The sequence below is a fragment of the Leptodactylus fuscus genome, chromosome 8 (genome assembly GCF_031893055.1).
Source record: "Leptodactylus fuscus isolate aLepFus1 chromosome 8, aLepFus1.hap2, whole genome shotgun sequence".
In the NCBI taxonomy this organism is placed as follows: domain Eukaryota; kingdom Metazoa; phylum Chordata; class Amphibia; order Anura; family Leptodactylidae; genus Leptodactylus; species Leptodactylus fuscus.
In genome coordinates this window covers 35,726,453-35,748,108 of record NC_134272.1, presented here as the reverse complement: position 1 = coordinate 35,748,108, position 21,656 = coordinate 35,726,453, and the positions used below count along the sequence as shown (strand labels likewise).

Sequence of the window (21,656 nt, the reverse complement as noted above, 5' to 3'; positions counted from 1 at the left end):
TGAGTTCCAGCGTGTGGGGACGTCGCACAAAAGCCGGTGTTGTGGCACATGCAGGCGTTGCTGGAGAGATTTTAAGCTAGCAGCGGCTACTGTCGACTTGCGAAAGTGGGCGCACATGCGCCGCACTTTCACCAGTAGCTCTGGAACATTGGGGTAGCTCTTTAGGAAACGTTGCACCACTAGGTTGAAGACGTGGGCCAGGCATGGAACATGTTGGAGTCCGGCAAGCTCCAGAGCTGCTACCAGGTTCCGGCCGTTATCACAAACGACCATGCCTGGGCCCAGGTGCAGCGGCTCAAACCATATTGCCGTCTCATCGAGGAGGGCATCCCTCACCTCGGAGGCAGTGTGCTGTCTGTCCCCCAAGCTGATCAGCTTCAGCACAGCCTGCTGACGTCTACCAACGCCAGTGCTGCAACGTTTCCAACTCGTAGCTGGGGTCAATCTAACAGCGGAGGAGGAGGCGGTGGCGGAGGAGGAGGCGGTGGCGGAGGAGGAGGCGGTAGAGGAGGAGGAGGAGGGGGGTGTTCTTCTCGTGTCCCTGCCAGGAATGTTAGGCGGGGAGACGAGGTACACCGGGCCAGTTTGGGAAGCAGTCCCAGCCTCAACTACATTCACCCAGTGTGCCGTCAGTGAAATGTAGCGTCCCTGTCCGCATGCACTTGTCCACGCGTCGGTGGTCAAGTGGACCTTTGTGCAAAGCGCGGAACTAAGGACCCGCCTGATGTTGAGTGACACGTGCTGGTGCAAGGCGGGGACGGCACACCGGGAGAAGTAGTGATGGCTAGGGACGGCATAGCGAGGTGCCGCAGTTGCCATCAGGTCCAGGAAGGCGGGAGTTTCAACAAGCCGGAACGCCAACATCTCCTGGGCCAGCAGTTTAGCGATGTTGGCGTTCAAGGCTTGCGCGTGTGGGTGGTTAGCAGTGTATTTCTGCCGCCGCTCCAATGTCTGAGAGATGGTGGGTTGTTGTAAAGAAACGCCTGATGGTGCCTTTGATGGTGCAGGAGAAGGAGATAAGACAGGACCAGGGGAGGATGAGGTAGAAGTCAACAAAGTGGCGGAGGCAGATGAAGTGGTGTCCTGGCTCGTCCTCTGGAGTGCATCGCCAGCACAGTCAGCAGTGGCAGTGGCAGAGGCAGTGGCAGTGGCGTGAACGGCAGTCGGCCTTTGTCCTGCCGTTGCTGCCTGCCACTGATTCCAGTGCTTGGATTCCAAATGACGGCGCATTGAAGTGGTGGACAGGTTGCTCTTCTCAGAGCCCCTAATCAATTTCGAGAGGCAAATTGTGCAGACAACACTATATCTGTCCTCGGCGCATTCCTTGAAAAAACTCCACACCTTCGAGAAACGTGCCCTCGAGGTGGGAGTTTTTCGGGGCTGGGTACGAACTGGAACATCTTGGGAGATTCCGGGTGTGGCCTGGCTTCGCCTAAGCTGCTGACCTCTGCCTCTGCCTCTAGCTACCCTTTTTGGTGCTGCACCTGCCTCAACATCCACACTACTTTCCCCGCTTGACATCCCCCCTGTCCAGGTCGGGTCAGTGTCCTCATCATCCACCACTTCCTCTTCCAACTCCTGTCTCATCTCCTCCTCCCGCACAATGCGCCGGTCAACTGGATGCCCTGACGGCAACTGCGTCACATCATCGTCGATGAGGGTGGGTTGCTGGTCATCCACCACCAAATCGAACGGAGATGGAGGAGACTCTAGTGTTTGAGCATCTGGATACAGATGCTCCTCTGTTAGGTTCGTGGAATCGTGACGTGGAGAGGCAGGTTGAGGGACAATGAAAGGAGCGGAGAACAGCTCTGGGGAGCAGGGACAGTTTGGGTTATTGTTCTGTAAAGCTTCGGAATTTTGGGAGGAAGGAAGACAAGACTGTTGGGTAATAGGAGGAGAGGAGGCAGAGTCTGACTGGCTGCTGGACAATGTGCTGTAAGCGTTCTCTGACAGCCATTGCAAGACCTGTTCCTGGTTCTCGGGCCTACTAAGGTTTGTACCCTGCAGTTTAGTTAATGTGGCAAGCAACCCTGGCACTGTGGAGTGGCGCAATGCTTGCTGCCCCACAGGAGTAGGCACGGGACGCCCTGTGGCTTCACTGCTACCTTGCTCCCCAGAACCATTCCCCCGACCTCGCCCACGGCCTCGTCCACGTCCCTTTCCGGGAGCCTTGCGCATTTTGAATTCCTAGTTAGAAATTGGCACTGTATACCAGTAGTAAAAATTGTGGGTGCACGTAACCCCAATATATTCTTTGAATTCCCAGTCAGAAACTGGCACTATATGGCAGTAGCAAGAAATGAGGGTATTTGTATTCCCAATATACTCTTTGAATTCCCAGTCAGACAATGGCACTGTATACCAGTAGTAAAAATTGTGGGTGCACGTAACCCCAATATATTCTTTGAATTCCCAGTCAGAAACTGGCACTATATGGCAGTAGCAAGAAATGAGGGTATTTGTATTCCCAATATACTCTTTGAATTCCCAGTCAGACAATGGCACTGTATACCAGTAGTAAAAATTGTGGGTGCACGTAACCCCAATATATTCTTTGAATTACCAGTCAGAAACTGGCACTATATGGCAGTAGCAAGAAATGAGGGTATTTATAACCCCAATATATTCTTTGAATTCCCAGTCAGACAATGGCACTGTATACCAGTAGTAAAAATTGTGGGTGCACGTAACCCCAATATATTCTTTGAATTCCCAGTCAGAAACTGGCACTATATGGCAGTAGCAAGAAATGAGGGTATTTGTATTCCCAATATACTCTTTGAATTCCCAGTCAGACAATGGCACTGTATACCAGTAGTAAAAATTGTGGGTGCACGTAACCCCAATATATTCTTTGAATTCCCAGTCAGACACTGGCACTATATGGCAGTAGCAAGAAATGAGGGTATTTGTATTCCCAATATATTCTTTGAATTCCCAGTCAGACAATGGCACTGTATACCAGTAGTAAAAATTGTGGGTGCACGTAACCCCAATATATTCTTTGAATTCCCAGTCAGAAACTGGCACTATATGGCAGTAGCAAGAAATGAGGGTATTTATAACCCCAATATATTCTTTGAATTCCCAGTCAGACAATGGCACTGTATACCAGTAGTAAAAATTGTGGGTGCACGTAACCCCAATATATTCTTTGAATTACCAGTCAGAAACTGGCACTATATGGCAGTAGCAAGAAATGAGGGTATTTATAACCCCAATATATTCTTTGAATTCCCAGTCAGACAATGGCACTGTATACCAGTAGTAAAAATTGTGGGTGCACGTAACCCCAATATATTCTTTGAATTACCAGTCAGAAACTGGCACTATATGGCAGTAGCAAGAAATGAGGGTATTTATAACCCCAATATATTCTTTGAATTCCCAGTCAGACAATGGCACTGTATACCAGTAGTAAAAATTGTGGGTGCACGTAACCCCAATATATGCTTTGAATTCCCAGTCAGAAACTGGCACTATATGGCAGTAGCAAGAAATGAGGGTATTTGTATTCCCAATATACTCTTTGAATTCCCAGTCAGACAATGGCACTGTATACCAGTAGTAAAAATTGTGGGTGCACGTAACCCCAATATATTCTTTGAATTACCAGTCAGAAACTGGCACTATATGGCAGTAGCAAGAAATGAGGGTATTTATAACCCCAATATATTCTTTGAATTCCCAGTCAGACAATGGCACTGTATACCAGTAGTAAAAATTGTGGGTGCACGTAACCCCAATATATTCTTTGAATTCCCAGTCAGAAACTGGCACTATATGGCAGTAGCAAGAAATGAGGGTATTTGTATTCCCAATATACTCTTTGAATTCCCAGTCAGACAATGGCACTGTATACCAGTAGTAAAAATTGTGGGTGCACGTAACCCCAATATATTCTTTGAATTCCCAGTCAGAAACTGGCACTATATGGCAGTAGCAAGAAATGAGGGTATTTATAACCCCAATATATTCTTTGAATTCCCAGTCAGACAATGGCACTGTATACCAGTAGTAAAAATTGTGGGTGCACGTAACCCCAATATATTCTTTGAATTCCCAGTCAGAAACTGGCACTATATGGCAGTAGCAAGAAATGAGGGTATTTGTATTCCCAATATACTCTTTGAATTCCCAGTCAGACAATGGCACTGTATACCAGTAGTAAAAATTGTGGGTGCACGTAACCCCAATATATTCTTTGAATTCCCAGTCAGAAACAGGAACTATATGGCAGTAGCAAGAAATGAGGGTATTTATAACCCCAATATATTCTTTGAATTCCCAGTCAGACAATGGCACTGTATACCAGTAGTAAAAATTGTGGGTGCACGTAACCCCAATATATTCTTTGAATTCCCAGTCAGAAACTGGCACTATATGGCAGTAGCAGGAAATGAGGGTATTTGTATTCCCAATATACTCTTTGAATTCCCAGTCAGACAATGGCACTGTATACCAGTAGTAAAAATTGTGGGTGCACGTAACCCCAATATATTCTTTGAATTACCAGTCAGAAACTGGCACTATATGGCAGTAGCAAGAAATGAGGGTATTTATAACCCCAATATATTCTTTGAATTCCCAGTCAGACAATGGCACTGTATACCAGTAGTAAAAATTGTGGGTGCACGTAACCCCAATATATTCTTTGAATTCCCAGTCAGAAACTGGCACTATATGGCAGTAGCAAGAAATGAGGGTATTTGTATTCCCAATATACTCTTTGAATTCCCAGTCAGACAATGGCACTGTATACCAGTAGTAAAAATTGTGGGTGCACGTAACCCCAATATATTCTTTGAATTCCCAGTCAGAAACTGGCACTATATGGCAGTAGCAAGAAATGAGGGTATTTGTATTCCCAATATACTCTTTGAATTCCCAGTCAGACAATGGCACTGTATACCAGTAGTAAAAATTGTGGGTGCACGTAACCCCAATATATTCTTTGAATTACCAGTCAGAAACTGGCACTATATGGCAGTAGCAAGAAATGAGGGTATTTATAACCCCAATATATTCTTTGAATTCCCAGTCAGACAATGGCACTGTATACCAGTAGTAAAAATTGTGGGTGCACGTAACCCCAATATATTCTTTGAATTCCCAGTCAGAAACTGGCACTATATGGCAGTAGCAAGAAATGAGGGTATTTGTATTCCCAATATACTCTTTGAATTCCCAGTCAGACAATGGCACTGTATACCAGTAGTAAAAATTGTGGGTGCACGTAACCCCAATATATTCTTTGAATTCCCAGTCAGAAACTGGCACTATATGGCAGTAGCAAGAAATGAGGGTATTTGTATTCCCAATATACTCTTTGAATTCCCAGTCAGACAATGGCACTGTATACCAGTAGTAAAAATTGTGGGTGCACGTAACCCCAATATATTCTTTGAATTACCAGTCAGAAACTGGCACTATATGGCAGTAGCAAGAAATGAGGGTATTTATAACCCCAATATATTCTTTGAATTCCCAGTCAGACAATGGCACTGTATACCAGTAGTAAAAATTGTGGGTGCACGTAACCCCAATATATTCTTTGAATTACCAGTCAGAAACTGGCACTATATGGCAGTAGCAAGAAATGAGGGTATTTATAACCCCAATATATTCTTTGAATTCCCAGTCAGACAATGGCACTGTATACCAGTAGTAAAAATTGTGGGTGCACGTAACCCCAATATATTCTTTGAATTCCCAGTCAGAAACTGGCACTATATGGCAGTAGCAAGAAATGAGGGTATTTGTATTCCCAATATACTCTTTGAATTCCCAGTCAGACAATGGCACTGTATACCAGTAGTAAAAATTGTGGGTGCACGTAACCCCAATATATTCTTTGAATTCCCAGTCAGACACTGGCACTATATGGCAGTAGCAAGAAATGAGGGTATTTGTATTCCCAATATATTCTTTGAATTCCCAGTCAGACAATGGCACTGTATACCAGTAGTAAAAATTGTGGGTGCACGTAACCCCAATATATTCTTTGAATTACCAGTCAGAAACTGGCACTATATGGCAGTAGCAAGAAATGAGGGTATTTGTATTCCCAATATATTCTTTGAATTCCCAGTCAGACAATGGCACTGTATACCAGTAGTAAAAATTGTGGGTGTATATAGCCCCAATTCTATTGCTAGGGGACTTGCAGGGTATTTCTGGGGTGAAGGTGGGGGGGCACACCGTTGGAACGGGTATCAGGGTATATATCGGGTATACGGGAATACACTGACAGTGTATTCCATTCAGGATCCTGGGAAAGCTGGGTTGCGGCGATTGAGCCCGTCAGTGCCACGTTACACTGACAAGCTTCTCCCTGGAATTTAGCTCTTACAAGAGCTGTTGTGGTTGTCTTCTCCTTCCTATCCTAGCCTGTCCCTGCCTACCCAGAATCTAAGCCCTAGCTAGCTGGACGGAAACCTCCGTCCTCGGTGAATTGCAAGCTCAGAATGACGCGAAGCTGGGCGTCGCTGTTCTTTTAAATTAGAGGTCACATGTTTTCGGCAGCCAATGGGTTTTGCCTACTTTTTTCAACGTCACCGGTGTCGTAGTTCCTGTCCCACCTACCCAGCGCTGTTATTGGAGCAAAAAAGGCGCCAGGGAAGGTGGGAGGGGAATCGAGTAATGGCGCACTTTACCACGCGGTGTTCGATTCGATTCGAACATGCCGAACAGCCTAATATCCGATCGAACATGAGTTCGATAGAACACTGTTCGCTCATCTCTATTCAGCAACACTGTTGCCTGAAATTGTCACCAACACTTCTATTGTTAGAATTAGTATTTGTGCTGATAGATGGTGTGACAGTAGCAAAAGTGTTTCCTTCTGCTACTTTAGCCTTTCAGCTCTTCTGGGGTTGTTTTTACTCATTTTATTTTACTGATTGTATAATAGTGATTGGCAATAATTCTGAGACTGTGTGTATTTATTTTTTGTCATTTTTTATTGCTTTTTTAAATAAAAATAAAACTTTTTTGAAGAAAATTAGGAAATATTATTATTATTATTATTATTATTACTAGCTGGTACCCGCGACTTCGTCTGCGGTGATTGTAGTGTAATGGAGAGCAGGTGATGATATACGCAGTAACTGCACAGAGCCACAGAATAACAATATATAACAGTTTAATAAAGAAAGGAGGGGAAGGGAATGGGAACGGGAGAGAAGGTAAGAAATAAGTATACAGTAGCTAAGCAAAACATATAACTTCAATATGACAGTGCGCACAACAAATAGTGGTAGTTACCCCTCTAGTGTCTTTAGTTAGAACTTGCATGCATTGACTAGGAGAGGCCTCTCTTAAAGTAAGTCAGTAACAAGGTGCACCTTATTAATCTTCCAGGCAGGGCCTGTTTTGTCTTCCAGCACACAAAGCTGCTTTAATGCTTGACCGAGCTGTATGGCCCCTCACTCTACTCACACTCCAACATACCTCTGTTTACAAGCTGACACAAGGCAGGAATAGTGAAGTCTCTCAGGGTCCTTGTTCAGCAAAGGAAAGTCCTTAATGGGCAAAGCAGCCTGCAGCATGTCCTCTTAGCATGACATGTGTCCCCCTTCTGCCTGCAGCTTCCTGTATGCACACGCTTTTCCTCTCTGGAACATACCATCTTTCTCTGAGCTGTAGGGGGGGTTCTTTTGTGAATAGATTTGCCCTGCAATTTAGTCTTTCAGCAGTAGATGGCAGCAGAAGATCAGACAAATGACACAGTTATTCCATAAGCCCCTTACATGCCCCCCCTCTTTGACATCGGCCGTCCCGGTCGATACTTTCCTTGGACGCCTTACATAGGGTCATGCGAAAGCACCTTCTGCTCGGCCTCGCCAACCTGGTGTTTGGGGGTCAATACTTTATAATCAACCCTATTATCAGTATACACAAACTCATCTGCCAAATACCTTTCAGGGGGAATACCAGCATTGGCCCTCTCAGTTCTACGTGGAGCCATGGCCACTTCTCTCGTGGTCTGAGCCATATCAGGGGTCACAGCATTCTCATTGCTGGCTCTGGCAAAGGTCAGATCATCTTCTGCAGGGGTGGCACCTGCATCTGGATTAGATGGAGGAAGGAGGCTGTCTTCAAGGTTTACATCTTCTGGATCTCTGTCAGGTGATGCTTCCCAGTCGACTGGGTTGGTTGGAGGCTGCCACCATTCTTCGTCTTCGTCTTCAAAGCCCCCCTCAGTGGGGACACATACAGATGCAGGCGTGCTCTCAGCTTCGCTTTCAGTCGGTCTTGTCTCAGAATAACAGGGCCTTAGCATATTTCGGTGGAGAATGCGAGTACGGTCCCCTCGCTCATTTTTCACTTCATAAACTGGTCCATGGGGGAAGGTTCTTCTGACTACAATGTAGGGCTCTACTTCCCAGCGCTCACTCAATTTATGTTGTGGACGCTTCTCAGCGACTAGAACCTTGTCACCCGGTTGGAACGGAACCTCTTGTGCAGGTTTTTGTGGCGGGTGTTTCTTTTCCTGTAGTCGCTTGGTGACAATGCGATGTACAGTCTCCAGTCGTCTGCGATGGCAGTCTATCCAGGAGCCCACACTCTGACTTTCACTATCCCCAGGGGGAGTCAGGTTCAATTCCTCGATGCCCCTCCCAGTTCTTCCAAACAACAAAACATATGGGGCATAGCCGGTGGTAGAGTGAACACGATTATTGTAAGTCCACACTAATTCTGCTACATAATTGGGCCAGTGGCTCTTGCGATCATCTTCTAATGTGCGTAGCATCTGTAATAGAGTCCGATTGAACCTCTCACAGGCTCCGTTTCCTTGGGGATGTTACGGAGTGGTTTTTGACCTTTGCATGCCATAGATTCTCTGCAGCTCCCTCATGACACTGCCCTGAAAGCAGGCCCCTTGATCAGAGTGTATTCGTTTGGGACAGCCATACACTTGGATAAAGTTTTCACTGATGGCTTGCGCAGCTGATGCAGCCGTTTGATCTTTGGTGGGCGTCACCACTGCAAACTTGGTGAAATGATCCGTCATCACAAGACAGTACTGATAGCCCCGATGTGAATGTCCAATCTTCAGATAGTCAATCATAAGCACTTCCAATGGCTCCTTGGTAACAATGGTTTGCGTTGGCGCTCTCTGTGTCAGGGACTTGCTTAGCTCACAGGCACGGCACAACTTGCAGGCTTTTTCTACTGTCCGGAGAAGTTTGGGACAGTATATTATCCTTTGCAGCCATTGGTACGTCTTATCCGGTCCAAAGTGGGCCCCCTTCTCATGAGCTTCCTGAGCCAGGGGTAATGCCATTTTCTGCGGTATCACCACCTGCCATCGCTCCTCTAGCTCAGCCGCCAAGTACACTCTGCGATACAGCAGCCCCTCTTGCATAGACAACTTCTCCCACTGGCTCAAAATCTGGAGGGTCTCGTGTGATAATTCTTCCCGTACCTTCTTGCTTGGTTTCCTCTGTTGAGTCACCCATTCCCTCACCCTGACTAACTCTGGGTCAGAAGACTGCACTTTGATCCATTCTTCCCTGGATTGGCCCAGTAGCCGTGAAGATGTTCCTGTTGTTATTTCCAAAATCCGAGCCTCTACAACCTTTGAGGTGAACTTGCGGAAATCTGGAATTTCATCTTCTTCCAATTGTTCATCTATTTCTCCCACAGGAACTTCTGAGGTGACTCGAGAGAGCGCATCAGCATTTTGGTTCTCATGTTTTGAGCGGTACTGTACATGGTAGTCATACTTGGATAAACGTGCTATCCACCTTTGCTCCATGGCTCCCAACTTGGCAGTGGTGATGTGTGCCAGGGGGTTGTTGTCCGTGTATACTTCAATCCGGGCTCCAGCGAGGTACTCGGCAAACCTTTCAGTGATTGCCCACACTAACGCCAGCAGTTCCAAGCGAAAAGAGCTGTAATTCACAGGATTATGTTCTGTTTCTCGTAACGTACGGCTGCCGTAAGCAATTACACGTTCAACGCCCTCTTGTACTTGTGACAGTACTGCGCCTAGTCCGTAAAGGCTTGCGTCGGTATATAACCGGAAGGGAAGATTGTAGTCTGCATATGCGAGGATAGGGGCGCTGGTCAAGGCTTCTTTTATTTTGTCCATAGCTTCCGCTTGTCGAGGTCCCCAGTTGATCCTTTGTGTTTTCGGCCCTCTTGCAGTCCCTCTGAGTAATTCGTGCAAGAGTTCTGCCAACTTCGCAAAGTGCTTGATAAAGCGGCGGTAATGACCCGCTAGCCCAAGGAATGCACGAACTTCCCTCAATGTGGTCGGTGTGGGCCACTGTTGCACTGCTCTCACTTTGTCATCTGAAGGTTGTATTCCAGCTTCGGACACTTTGTGCCCCAGATATTCGATTTCTCTCTGAAAGATTCGACACTTCTTAGGCTTGAGTTTAAGCCCATGTCCCCGCAGGCGTCGGAACACTTGGCCTAACTGGTCTAGATGTTGTGTAAAGCTTGCAGAATATACCACGATATCATCCAGGTATATCAGGGTAGCTTCAAAGTTCATGTCTCCTAGACAGCTTTCCATAAGGCGCTGAAAGGTTCCCGGGGCATTACTCAGTCCAAACGGCATTCGGTTGAATTCAAAGAGCCCCATGGGCACAATGAATGCAGTCTTGGATTTGTCTTTCTCTGCCACAGGGACCTGCCAATACCCACTGGCCAAGTCCAGAGAGGAGAAGTAACGGGCTTTTCCCAAGGCGGTCAATGACTCCTCTATACGGGGCAGCGGGTAAGAATCTCGGATTGTACAACTGTTCAGTTTGCGGTAATCAACACAAAACCGAGTGGACCCATCCTTTTTCTTAACCAGCACAATCGGGGCAGCCCAAGGGCTCTGACTTTCTCGTATCACCCCGCTCTTCAGCATCTGCGCAAGCAATTCCTTTACTTCTTGATAGTACTTTGGGGGTATCTGTCGATATCTCTCTCTGCTGGGGGGAGCCTCCCCAGTGGGTATCTCATGTTGAATTTTGTCGGTACAACCGAAGTCCTCCTCGTGTCGAGAGAACGTGGCCTGATTTTCCCAGATAAAATTTTCTATAGTTTTGGCCTCTACAGGAGTAAAGGGTGTGAGGTCTGCTCCTATCTGTCCTAGGATAATGCGGCTGTTCCACTGTTCAGTGGGATCCTCTCTTTCTTCAAAGGATACGGACAAGGCCCAGGCTTCTCCCTCTATTGGTTTCAGCTCAATTGTCTCAGTACTTGCTACTTCTTCAGGCGCCAAATAAACATGTCCCAAGACGACACCCGGTGTGAGCGTGAGGGCTTGATCACTTGTATTCACACACCGCAAAGGGACTCTTCCATCTCTCACCGTGGCTAAAGTTCGTGCCACCAATGGATCAACTCTATCCTCTTCGAGGAATATGGGCTCCACCAAAACTTCTATACCATCTAGCTTCCGGTGCACCCCAACAGGTAACGTGAGGACAGTCTCTCGATTTGGTGGTAAAGTTATCTTGGTCCGCCTTGGTACGCGGATCTTTCCTACTGGATATCGATTCCCGCCATTCCTCCTCAAACCGCTGGTGCGGATAAGGTGCTGGAAAACTTTCTGCGTGGGTCTGTCATTAGCGGTCTGCTTCCAGTAATCAGGTCCTTCTTTGTTGAAAAGCAGCTGATCCAGCTTCTTCAAAATATTCATGCCCATGATGGCTGGCACCACCCTGTTGTACTGTCCTTCCGTTAATATAATCCCCTTCTGGCCTAAGTCTTGGCCACAAGCACGCACCGCCATCCACACGACTCCCACTACTGGAATAGGTAGATTGTTAGCGGCCATCAGCTTGATATGGGCTTTCTTGTCAATGGACATGGTCCGTCCAAAGTGTTGATAGAAGAATTGTTCTGGCATCGTGGTCACCTGAGACCCCGTATCTAGCAGGCATCTCACTTTCTTCCCTTCAAATTCAGCCGTAATCGTTGGAGTGTTTGCAACTATATCTTCAGGGCATTTATCTCCCATACTGTCCGTTTGTCCTCCCGCCATACGCCCAACTATGGAGGGAGGTTCTAGTTTAACGTCGGAGTCCCCTGGGGTCCCCTCTTCTCAGGGCAGCGACTTGCCATGTGGCCCCACCTTCTACAGTCCCAACACTGATATTCTCTAGCGGGTCTCTGTCGCCTTTGATCAAACCGGTCTCTCTTTTCTTGCTCTGATGCTATGCGAGTGTTTGGCTGCGCGGCCGCTGGTCTTGTTGCTACCACTTCAGTTATTGGCGTTCTGGCTTGTAATTGCATAAGCTTCAGATGCTCTTGAAGGGCTAATACAGTCTCTTGCAGAAGATCTACTTGTTTTTCCAGCCGACTTGGCTCTCTGGGCCCCTCACTCGGGACTACCCTATGCGTCCGGACCTCACTCCATCTATTCGGTGGGTCATGGTCTTCAGCCTGCGTGCGTGAGACTGCCTCTTCTAATATCTCTTGGAAAGTCAGTTTTTTCTCTACTCTGATTCGTTCCCGGAGGGCACTTTTAATCAGTGGATTGTATAGTCCTCTAAGAAATTGATCTCGCAGGGTGCGATCGGCATATCCGGGAGTTTGTGCTAGCTCTGGCTCTGCGGCAAGAATTCGCCTCATAATTCTCTGAAGTGCATTGGCATACTGTGGCAACCCTTCCTCCTCACATTGTAATCTATGAAACAATTGTGCCTGCAAATCACCTGTTTCAGGTCTCCCACCATACACTCTCTCAAGAATCTTCACCACCTGCTCCAGTGTCCTCCTTTCACTCTCAGGACGCAGCAATACAGTATCTTGAGCATGCCCCTCTAGGGCCATCAGCAATATTTCACCTTGATTTTCTGTAGTTACTCCTGCCACCCTTAACATGCCTTTCATACGCTGTGCCCAGTCATGCAGCGGTATATTATCTCCTTTAAATTTTGGTATATGGGTCAACATTGCACCCAGGGATAAAGGTCTCACTGGTATTCCCCCATCTGGTTGCCTTGGTGCATCCCCTTCTGGTTGCACTAGTGCATTCCCATCTACAGCATTCCCCTGTCCTTCCATGCCTCAATACAGACCGCGTATCCTGCCGACTACGCCAGAAATGTAATGGGGAGCAGGTGATGATATACGCAGTAACTGCGCAGAGCCACAGAATAACAATATATAACAGTTTAATAAAGAAAGGAGGGGAAGGGAATGGGAACGGGAGAGAAGGTAAGAAATAAGTATACAGTAGCTAAGCAAAACATATAACTTCAATATGACAGTGCGCACAACAAATAGTGGTAGTTACCCCTCTAGTGTCTTTAGTTAGAACCTGCATGCATTGACTAGGAGAGGCCTCTCTTAAAGTAAGTCAGTAACAAGGTGCACCTTATTAATCTTCCAGGCAGGGGCCTGCTTTATCTTCCAGGCAGGGCCTGTTTTGTCTTCCAGCACACAAAGCTGCTTTAATGCTTGACCGAGCTGTATGGCCCCTCACTCTACTCACACTCCAACATACCTCTGTTTACAAGCTGACACAAGGCAGGAATAGTGAAGTCTCTCAGGGTCCTTGTTCAGCAAAGGAAAGTCCTTAATGGGCAAAGCAGCCTGCAGCATGTCCTCTTAGCACGACATGTGTCCCCCTTCTGCCTGCAGCTTCCTGTATGCACACGCTTTTCCTCTCTGGAACATACCATCTTTCTCTGAGCTGTAGGGGGGGTTCTTTTGTGAATAGATTTGCCCTGCAATTTAGTCTTTCAGCAGTAGATGGCAGCAGAAGATCAGACAAATGACACAGTTATTCCATAAGCCCCTTACAGTAGCAGTGGGTATATACAGGCGCGGGTAAGGTTTTCGTACTGTGTATAAGGGATGGGATATGAAATGTAAGTTTGTATCTTGTTTTTGCTTTAATTCAGAGAATACGTGAGACTTTTGTGTTGAAGTTAACTTGTATTTGAGCTGCTATACGGTGTCGTGAGAAACTTTACATAGTGACTTTGGGACAGAAGTATTTTAAGTTAACCCTTTCCCGCCGATGGCATTTTTTGATTTGACTCCCCTCCTTCCAAACCCCATAACTTTTTTATTTCTCCGCTCCCAGAGCCATATGAGGTCTTAATTTTTCCTGGGACAAATTTTTCTTCATGATGCCACCATTATTTATTCTATATCATGTACTGGGAAGCAGGGAAAAAATTCAGAATGGGGTGGATTTGAAGAAAAAATGCATTTCTGCGACTTTCTTACGGGCTTTGGTTTTACGGCGTTCACTGTGCAACCAAAATGACATGTCCCCTGTATTCTGTGTTTCATTACGATGCTGGGGATACCACATTTATATGGTTTCATTTACATTTTGACCCCTTAAAAAAAATCCAAAACTGTGTTAAAATTTTTTTTTTTTGAAAAGTCGCCATAGTCCGACAGCCGTAACTTTTTTATACGTGCGTGTACGGGGATGTATAGGGCGTCTTTTTTTGCGGGGTCGGGTGTACTTTTTAGTTCTACCATTTTCGGGAAATGTTATTGCTTTGATCACTTTTTATTCAAATTTTTATCAGAATCAAAACAGTGAAAAAATGGCGGTTTGGCACTTTTGACCATTTTTCCCGCTACGGCGTTTACTGAACAGGAAAAATATTTGTATAGCTTTGTAGGGCGGGCAATTTCAGACATGGGGATACCTAACATGTATGTGTTTCACGGTATTTAACTACTTTTATATGTGTTCTAGGGAAAGGGGGGTGATCTGAATTTTTAATCCTTTTTAATTTTTTTTTATATCTTTTTTTACTTTTTTTAAACTTTTTTTTTTTTGCATGTATTAGACCTCCTAGGGGTATTGACATGGGTGGGCGGTGTCGCGGATTGTCAGAGCGGTGGGGGTCAGCAAACATGGCTGCTCCGGAGCGTTAAAGAGAGCCTCCTGGAGTATCGTTAAGGTGAGGGGTAAAGTGGTAAAGTATATGTATATGTGATTGTGTGGGGTTAGGGGCGAGGCTGTAGAGGGTAATAGGAATTTTGGGGCTTGCTATGGTCCAAAGTGTGTGAGATTGCAGAGATGGTGGTGTGAGTTTGGGTTTTGTGGGGGTCCTGGCACAAACGTATGTGCGCTATTGTGACGAAAAGTAGCCTATTGTTTAATCGGGTGTATTAGCTATGTTTGTGGAAAATTTCAGCCAAATCGGTGGAGCTGGTTTTGCGTGATTGAGGAACAAACATCCGAACATCCAAAACTCACAAACCCACAAACTTTCACATTTATAATATTAATAGGATTATTGTTATTTATTTATATAGCACCATCAATTCCATGGTGCTTTACATTTGGGGGTTTACATACAATACACAAAGTATACAGGTAGATATAATACTAACAGTGACCGACTGGCACAGTGGGATAGAGGGCCCTGCCCACGAGGGAGGGTACAGACAGAAGGAGAGGGGGGAGACAGTTCAGATGGTGGTGTGGTGATAGTGGAGGTTGTAGGCCTTCCTAAATAGGTGAGTCTTCAGGGCCTTCTTGAAGCCTGTGATTGTGGGGATCAGTCTTATGTGTCTTGTTAGGGAGTTCCAGAGTATGGGGGATGCACGGGAGAAATCTTGGAGGCGGTTGTGTGAGGAGCGGATGAGAGCAGAGCAGAGTAGGAGGTCATTGGAGGATCTGAGGTTACGTGTGGGCAGGTAGTGGGAGTTTAGTTCAGAGATATATGGAGGGGACAGGTTGTGGATGGCTTTGAATGTTAACATTAATAGCTTGAACTCAATTCGCTGGGCTATAGGTAGCCAGTAAAGGGACTGGCAGAAGGGAGCAGCCGATGAAGATCGAGGGGTGAGGTGAATTAAGCGGGCAGCGCAGTTTAAGGTGGACTGGAGGGGGGCGAGGGTGTTTGCTGGGAGTCCGTGAAGAAGGGTGTTGCAGTAGTCTAAATGGGAGATTATGAAGGCATGGACGAGCATCTTGATAGTTTCAGGGGTGAGGAAGGAGCGGATTCGATGGATGTTCTTGAGCTGGAGGCGGCAGGAGGTGTTGAGGGTTTGAACATGTGACTTGAAGGATAGGTTGGAGTACAGGGTAACCCCAAGACATCATGCCTGTGGGACTAGGGAAAGTGGGGTTCTGTTAACTTTGATAGATGAATCAGGTGGAGGGGCCATACAGGGTGGGGTGAAAATGATGAACTCCATTTTCTCCATGTTCAGTTTGAGAAAGCGGGAGGAGAGGAGACTATAATAGGGTTCGATATTCGATTCGAGTAGTCGAATATTGAGGGGCTACTCAAAACGAATATTGAATCTCGAACATTTTACTGTTCGCTCATCTCTAGCTACCATAGCTGACATGTAAATACACTTTGATAAGTTTTTATCCTCTGCATTAATCGATCAAACCCCGGGTCGTCACATTGCAATGCACTTGCGATCCCTGGAATGAGTAGTCTTGACTCCACTTTGGTCCCTTGGGATATTATCTAATGTTAGAAGCAGCGTTTATTACTGAATATTTTTACAATTTGTTTTAGGGATTGTTGAAATCACTATTTATTGGAAAAGCATGCCAGGCAACAATTCTGTGAAACTATAGAAAAAATTAAAAATCAGCCTATAATTCTATAAGCACAGTGGTGCAATTTCTAGTAATGTTGACTGGACTCACTTAAATCTAAGGTTACATCTGGACAGAGTTTAAATACGCATCCTTAAAGAACTCTGGTTACCCTCAAAAACACACTGTTAAGATGTCTGGAAATCGTCTTGTCTTTGTATAGTCTGTAATTGTGTATTTGTAGATATATATGCTTATGTGTATAATATAATATTTCCACAAATATTAAATTTTATTAAGATCAGGCATTTATAGAGACCAACCAGAAGGAAATAAAAATGTATTAAGTAAGTAAACACTACAGGAACTTTTTAAAGTTTCTTCTCATCCAGTGAATGATCTTTATTGCTTTCTCATGTGAATACAAGTGATGGACATGCACAAAGAAGATTATTTTGAGCTTTAAACAAATGAGAGTTAACAATATTTCAATGTACTGGTGGAGATAATGCAATATTATGTACTTTGTCTAGGTTAGTAGAAATGATGGACACGTCTGATGGATCCAATTCTGGGATTAGAGGCTCCCCAGTCACTGTATCTCCTGTACTCTCCAGGTCTCAGGTAATACTGACGTCCCCTGTAGTTGGGCTCCTCATAGAACATCCAGTATCCATCATGTACATGGACAGAGTGAATTTCATTGAAGCGGAATCTCTCATAGACATGAGGACAATCTTCGGTGAATTCCATCATCTGACCTCTGAAATCCTCTTTTTCATAGATCTTGATCTTGAATGAGCCTTGGTGCTGGTAAAACAAAGTAGTATGTATTTCAGAATTAATGCAATCCAACTTTATAGTCTTCTATATAACTACAGAATTTTATTAATAACCTCAAAACTGCAAAAGAGAGAGGAAAGAGAGGTCTTCATAGGAAAGATTCCATTTGGTCTCTATCACTGCATTTTGGGTTTTAAGAACTAAAGGGCCCAGAAGCAAAGCAAAAGCAAAGGGACGAAATATACGTAGGGGCCCAGGGTGAATGTTCCTATCCGTTCTTGGTATTGTATTTATATTCTGAATATTTTTTTCCTACTTGTCATTAATGGGCATGCTATTTACTTATATAACACCAATACTAATTATCATAAAAATTTACTTTTATTACCATTAAAATCGACCTGAATCCTCACTGAATAAATGAAATACAAAATTCAAACAGCACAGTCTTGTGAGTGGATTCGAACTCTCATAGGTACTGGAATAGAAAAGTTCAAACCACAATTCCTACTGCACAGCTTGTCTATTTGTCCACTAAGCCAACTATACTTCAAGAAAAGCCTGATGATAGACAGGTAATAATAAAAGTTAATTTTTATGCTAATTAGTATTGGTATTTAATTGTAGCATTTCACATCCGCAATTGTTACTTATATAACACTTCCCAAATATAATGTAATGAGCAGTATATTTGGGAATATTGTGATGCAGATGAAATGGAAAAATGTTTAATCAACTGACCTGGGGGCTTATACGGCAAGATCTAATGGAGTCATTGTAACCCATCCATTGCTGAAAGTCAGGATACTCTCCTCTATGGAGAAAGTACTGGTGTCCTCTGTAGTTCAGCTGTTCATATAGAATCCAGTTTCCACTTTCTACACGAATAGAGTTGCAACGTCTAAAGTATGAAGACAAATCTGGGCATTCAGAGTGACACATATGAGCGACCCTGGAAGTTTCTGTCCTCGTAGAAAATAATCTGTAATATTCAAGTGTGAAAATAAGTGTAATAGTAGATGCACAAAAACAGAAAGTGTTTCAGTTTTTTCTATAAATATATTTCATGAAACATCGCAGATAATTCTTACAAGTTCTAGAATTTAAAATAAAATGCATATTAATAAAGTATCACAATAAATAGAGCAAATACGTTTTTTTTTTATTCATGTGCAAATTACTAAAATTTTGTAGTACAAGAGTTAGGTCTCCTGCATACGACCATAATGGATTTACTGTCTGCAGATATTGATTCACATTCCGCAAAAAAAACCTGTCCACGTTACATCAGTATGTCTTCCAAAATCACAGATCTTGAATGATTCCCTACACTGGTCTGTGATGCAAATGCAGACAAATAATTTGAAGTCCTTGTATATGGCAGGGACAGGTTCCTGGGGCTTGTGCGTCTGAGGTCATAAAAATGCATGTGGATCAATTCTGCAAATCAAAAATACAGTCATTTACAGGAGCCAAACACTATGTTCTTACCTTGCCCATGATGCTTAATTTACCACCTTGTTCTCTCAGTAACTGCTATCTAACGGGACAGAGCAAGCCCTTATATACATCCTGTACTGCACGGGCTACACACAGAACTGTATGTCAGCTAGTTAGAATGAATAGCTTTTTACATGTACGTGTTCATTGTTCTCTATGACTTTTGTTATAGTTTTTTGCTTTCACCAAATTTGAAAAGCTAAATTCAGACACACAATGTAGCTTAGTACTTGCAGCTGACCATGTTCTCCTCACTTCACCAACCTTAATTTCTATGGCTCATTGGAAAGCTATATTATCTAAACTGTATTTAGCGTATTCTTCTTACAAGTTATCCATTTTTTTCTGGTCCTCAACTTTATCATGTTACCAGTATGTTGAGTTCTATCTACATTGTGGAATAAAATGTGCCAAAATGTTCATTTTGCTGCATCTTGGCACTTTTCAGCACAATTTGAGATACAATTTTGACAACTTTTCGGACAAGTGAATGTGGCTTATCAGAAAAGGAGGTGATAACTAGTGTTGAGCGAATAGTACTCATCGAATACCTTGCTCCCATTGGAATGTGTGTTAGCGGCCGAACACCAAGGGGTTAAGCGCAGTGAATATTTGATGGCTGCTTTCCTATGGAAGCAAGGTATTCGACGAACACTATTCACTCAACACTAGTGATAACTTAAGATTAGAGATGAGCGAACAGTGAAATATTCGATATTCAATATTCGTTTTGAATAGCCCCTCAATATTCGACTATTCGAACGAATATCGAACCCCATTATAGTCTATGGGGAAAAAAGCTTTGTTTCAGGGGAAACCAAGTCCACTGTGACACCTCAGCAAATGAGGACAACTCCTCTGGAATGCAACTGGGACAGCAAAGGAAGCATGTCTGGGGGCATTTAAAGAGGACCTTTCACCACTTTTGGGCACATGCAGTGTTATATACTGCCGGAAATCTGACAGTGCGCTGAGTTCAGCGCACTGTCGGCTTTCCCGATCCGTGCCCGGTGTAAAGAGCTTACGGTGCCGGTACCGTAGTGCTCTATGGTTAGAAGGGCGTTTCTGACCATTAGCCAGGAACGTCCTTCTGCCTCGCGGCGCCTATCGCGCTGTGCTGTGGAGCAGGGAGGAACGCCCCCTCCCCTCCCTGATAATACTCATCTATGGACGAGCTGTGTGAGCAGAGGGAGGGGGCGTTCCTCCCCGCTCCACAGCACAGCGCGATAGGTGCCGCGAGGCAGAAGGATGTTCCTGGCTAATGGTCAGAAATGCCCTTCTAACCATAGAGCACTACAGTACCGGCACCGTAAGCTCTTTACACCGGGCACGGATCGGGAAAGCCGACAGTGCGCTGAACTCAGCGCACTGTCAGCTTTCCGGCAGTATATAACACTGCATGAGCCCAAAAGTGGTGAAAGGTCCTCTTTAAGATACCCCCACACCTGAGATGCAGCAGAGCTGGCCGTGCGCTGAACTCTGCTACACCTGAGATGCAGCATGGCTGGCTGTGCGCTGAACTCTGCTACACCTGAGATGCAGCAGAGCTGGCTGTGTGCTGAACTCTGCTACACCTGAGATGTAGCAGTACTGTGCGCTCAATGCTGCTACATCTCATATGTAGCAGCACTGTGTCAACTCTGCTATACCTGAGATATAGCGGTGTAGCAGTCTCATATGAACCGAATCTGAAATCCACTCTTCGTATAAAGTGGAGGTCACCTGATTTAGCCAGCCAATTACTTTTTCCGATTTTTTTTTTTTTATGCCTACGTTGTCGTAGTTCCTGTACCACCTCCCCTGCACAGTTATTGGTGCAAAAAAAGCACCAGGGAAGGTGGGAGGGGATATGAATTTTTAGTGCGTTTGTCGCATGGTATTCGATTGGAATCCAATATCTCGAGCAGCCTGATATTCGATCGAATACCAATTCGATCGATCGCCATTCGTTCATCTCTACTTAAGATGGTATAAAATTCTGGCTTGACCTAAGCAAACTAATAGGTAGAATAAAGTTACACTAGACAGATTCACTATCATCCAGCATCAGCCATTTTAATAAATCTTGTGGATTTTCCAACAGTCTGTCTACATTTACAATGTCTACAATTTAGATAATATTAGTAATCTTCCCAATCTTTTATTTTTGGATTATTCATTCCCATGAGATTCATAACAAAGGTCTCATAGATATAAAGATACTGGGGTAGATCAGTATAACTGTCTGAAAGCCAAGCAGTGTAGGCTGCCCCTGGCAAACAATCCCAGAGCAGTAAAAGTAATCAAATTCATGATCTTTATTGTCAGGAAGCGCAGCTAATGACAGTGCAGTCAAAATTAGAAGCAGTGTTGCCATTACCACCCACATTATTATTGTTTCTACTTACAGTGGTGTTTGGGGAGAAAGTATCATGAGTTTACTTTCTCCTTCTAATTTACTGCCCCCTAGCCTCTTTTTTGATTAATGTACTTTTGAGCCTGTTTTACTGAACTGCTTATATGATAGTGTTTAACAACCACTCTGACAATGTGGTGAGCGCATTGATGTTTGACAGTGGCATGCACTTTTCCCCACATGGAAGTTTCCAAGGAGAGGCACACATGGCAATTTCAAGTAGAACTACGGGTGGCTATGTATTCTTCAAATAGACTGTGCACATGCCATCAATTGGCAATATCTACTAAGTGATACGGCAGCAATGGCACATTCAGTAAATTGGCCAAACCAGCAGCAGTGGAAACATGTCTGTCAGTGCCACCAGTGCCAGCACCACACATGCTTGCCTCAGGTCTACCACAGGCAGGTTTTTGGATGTTGGGGCTGCACATACAATAGAATTCATACGACTTCTGCTCCCATCATATTCTTCCTCTGATGTCA

At 44.7% G+C, this 21,656-nt stretch overlaps 1 protein-coding gene and 1 pseudogene across 1 annotated transcript in view; one reads left to right on the top strand and one right to left on the bottom strand.

The window, feature by feature from the left end:
• LOC142216490 (gamma-crystallin-3-like) overlaps positions 1-21,656 on the top strand; it is a 401,417-nt gene that overhangs the window by 225,272 nt on the left and 154,489 nt on the right. The window lies entirely within an intron of this gene.
• LOC142216499 (gamma-crystallin-3-like) lies at positions 17,026-18,798 on the bottom strand (annotated as a pseudogene).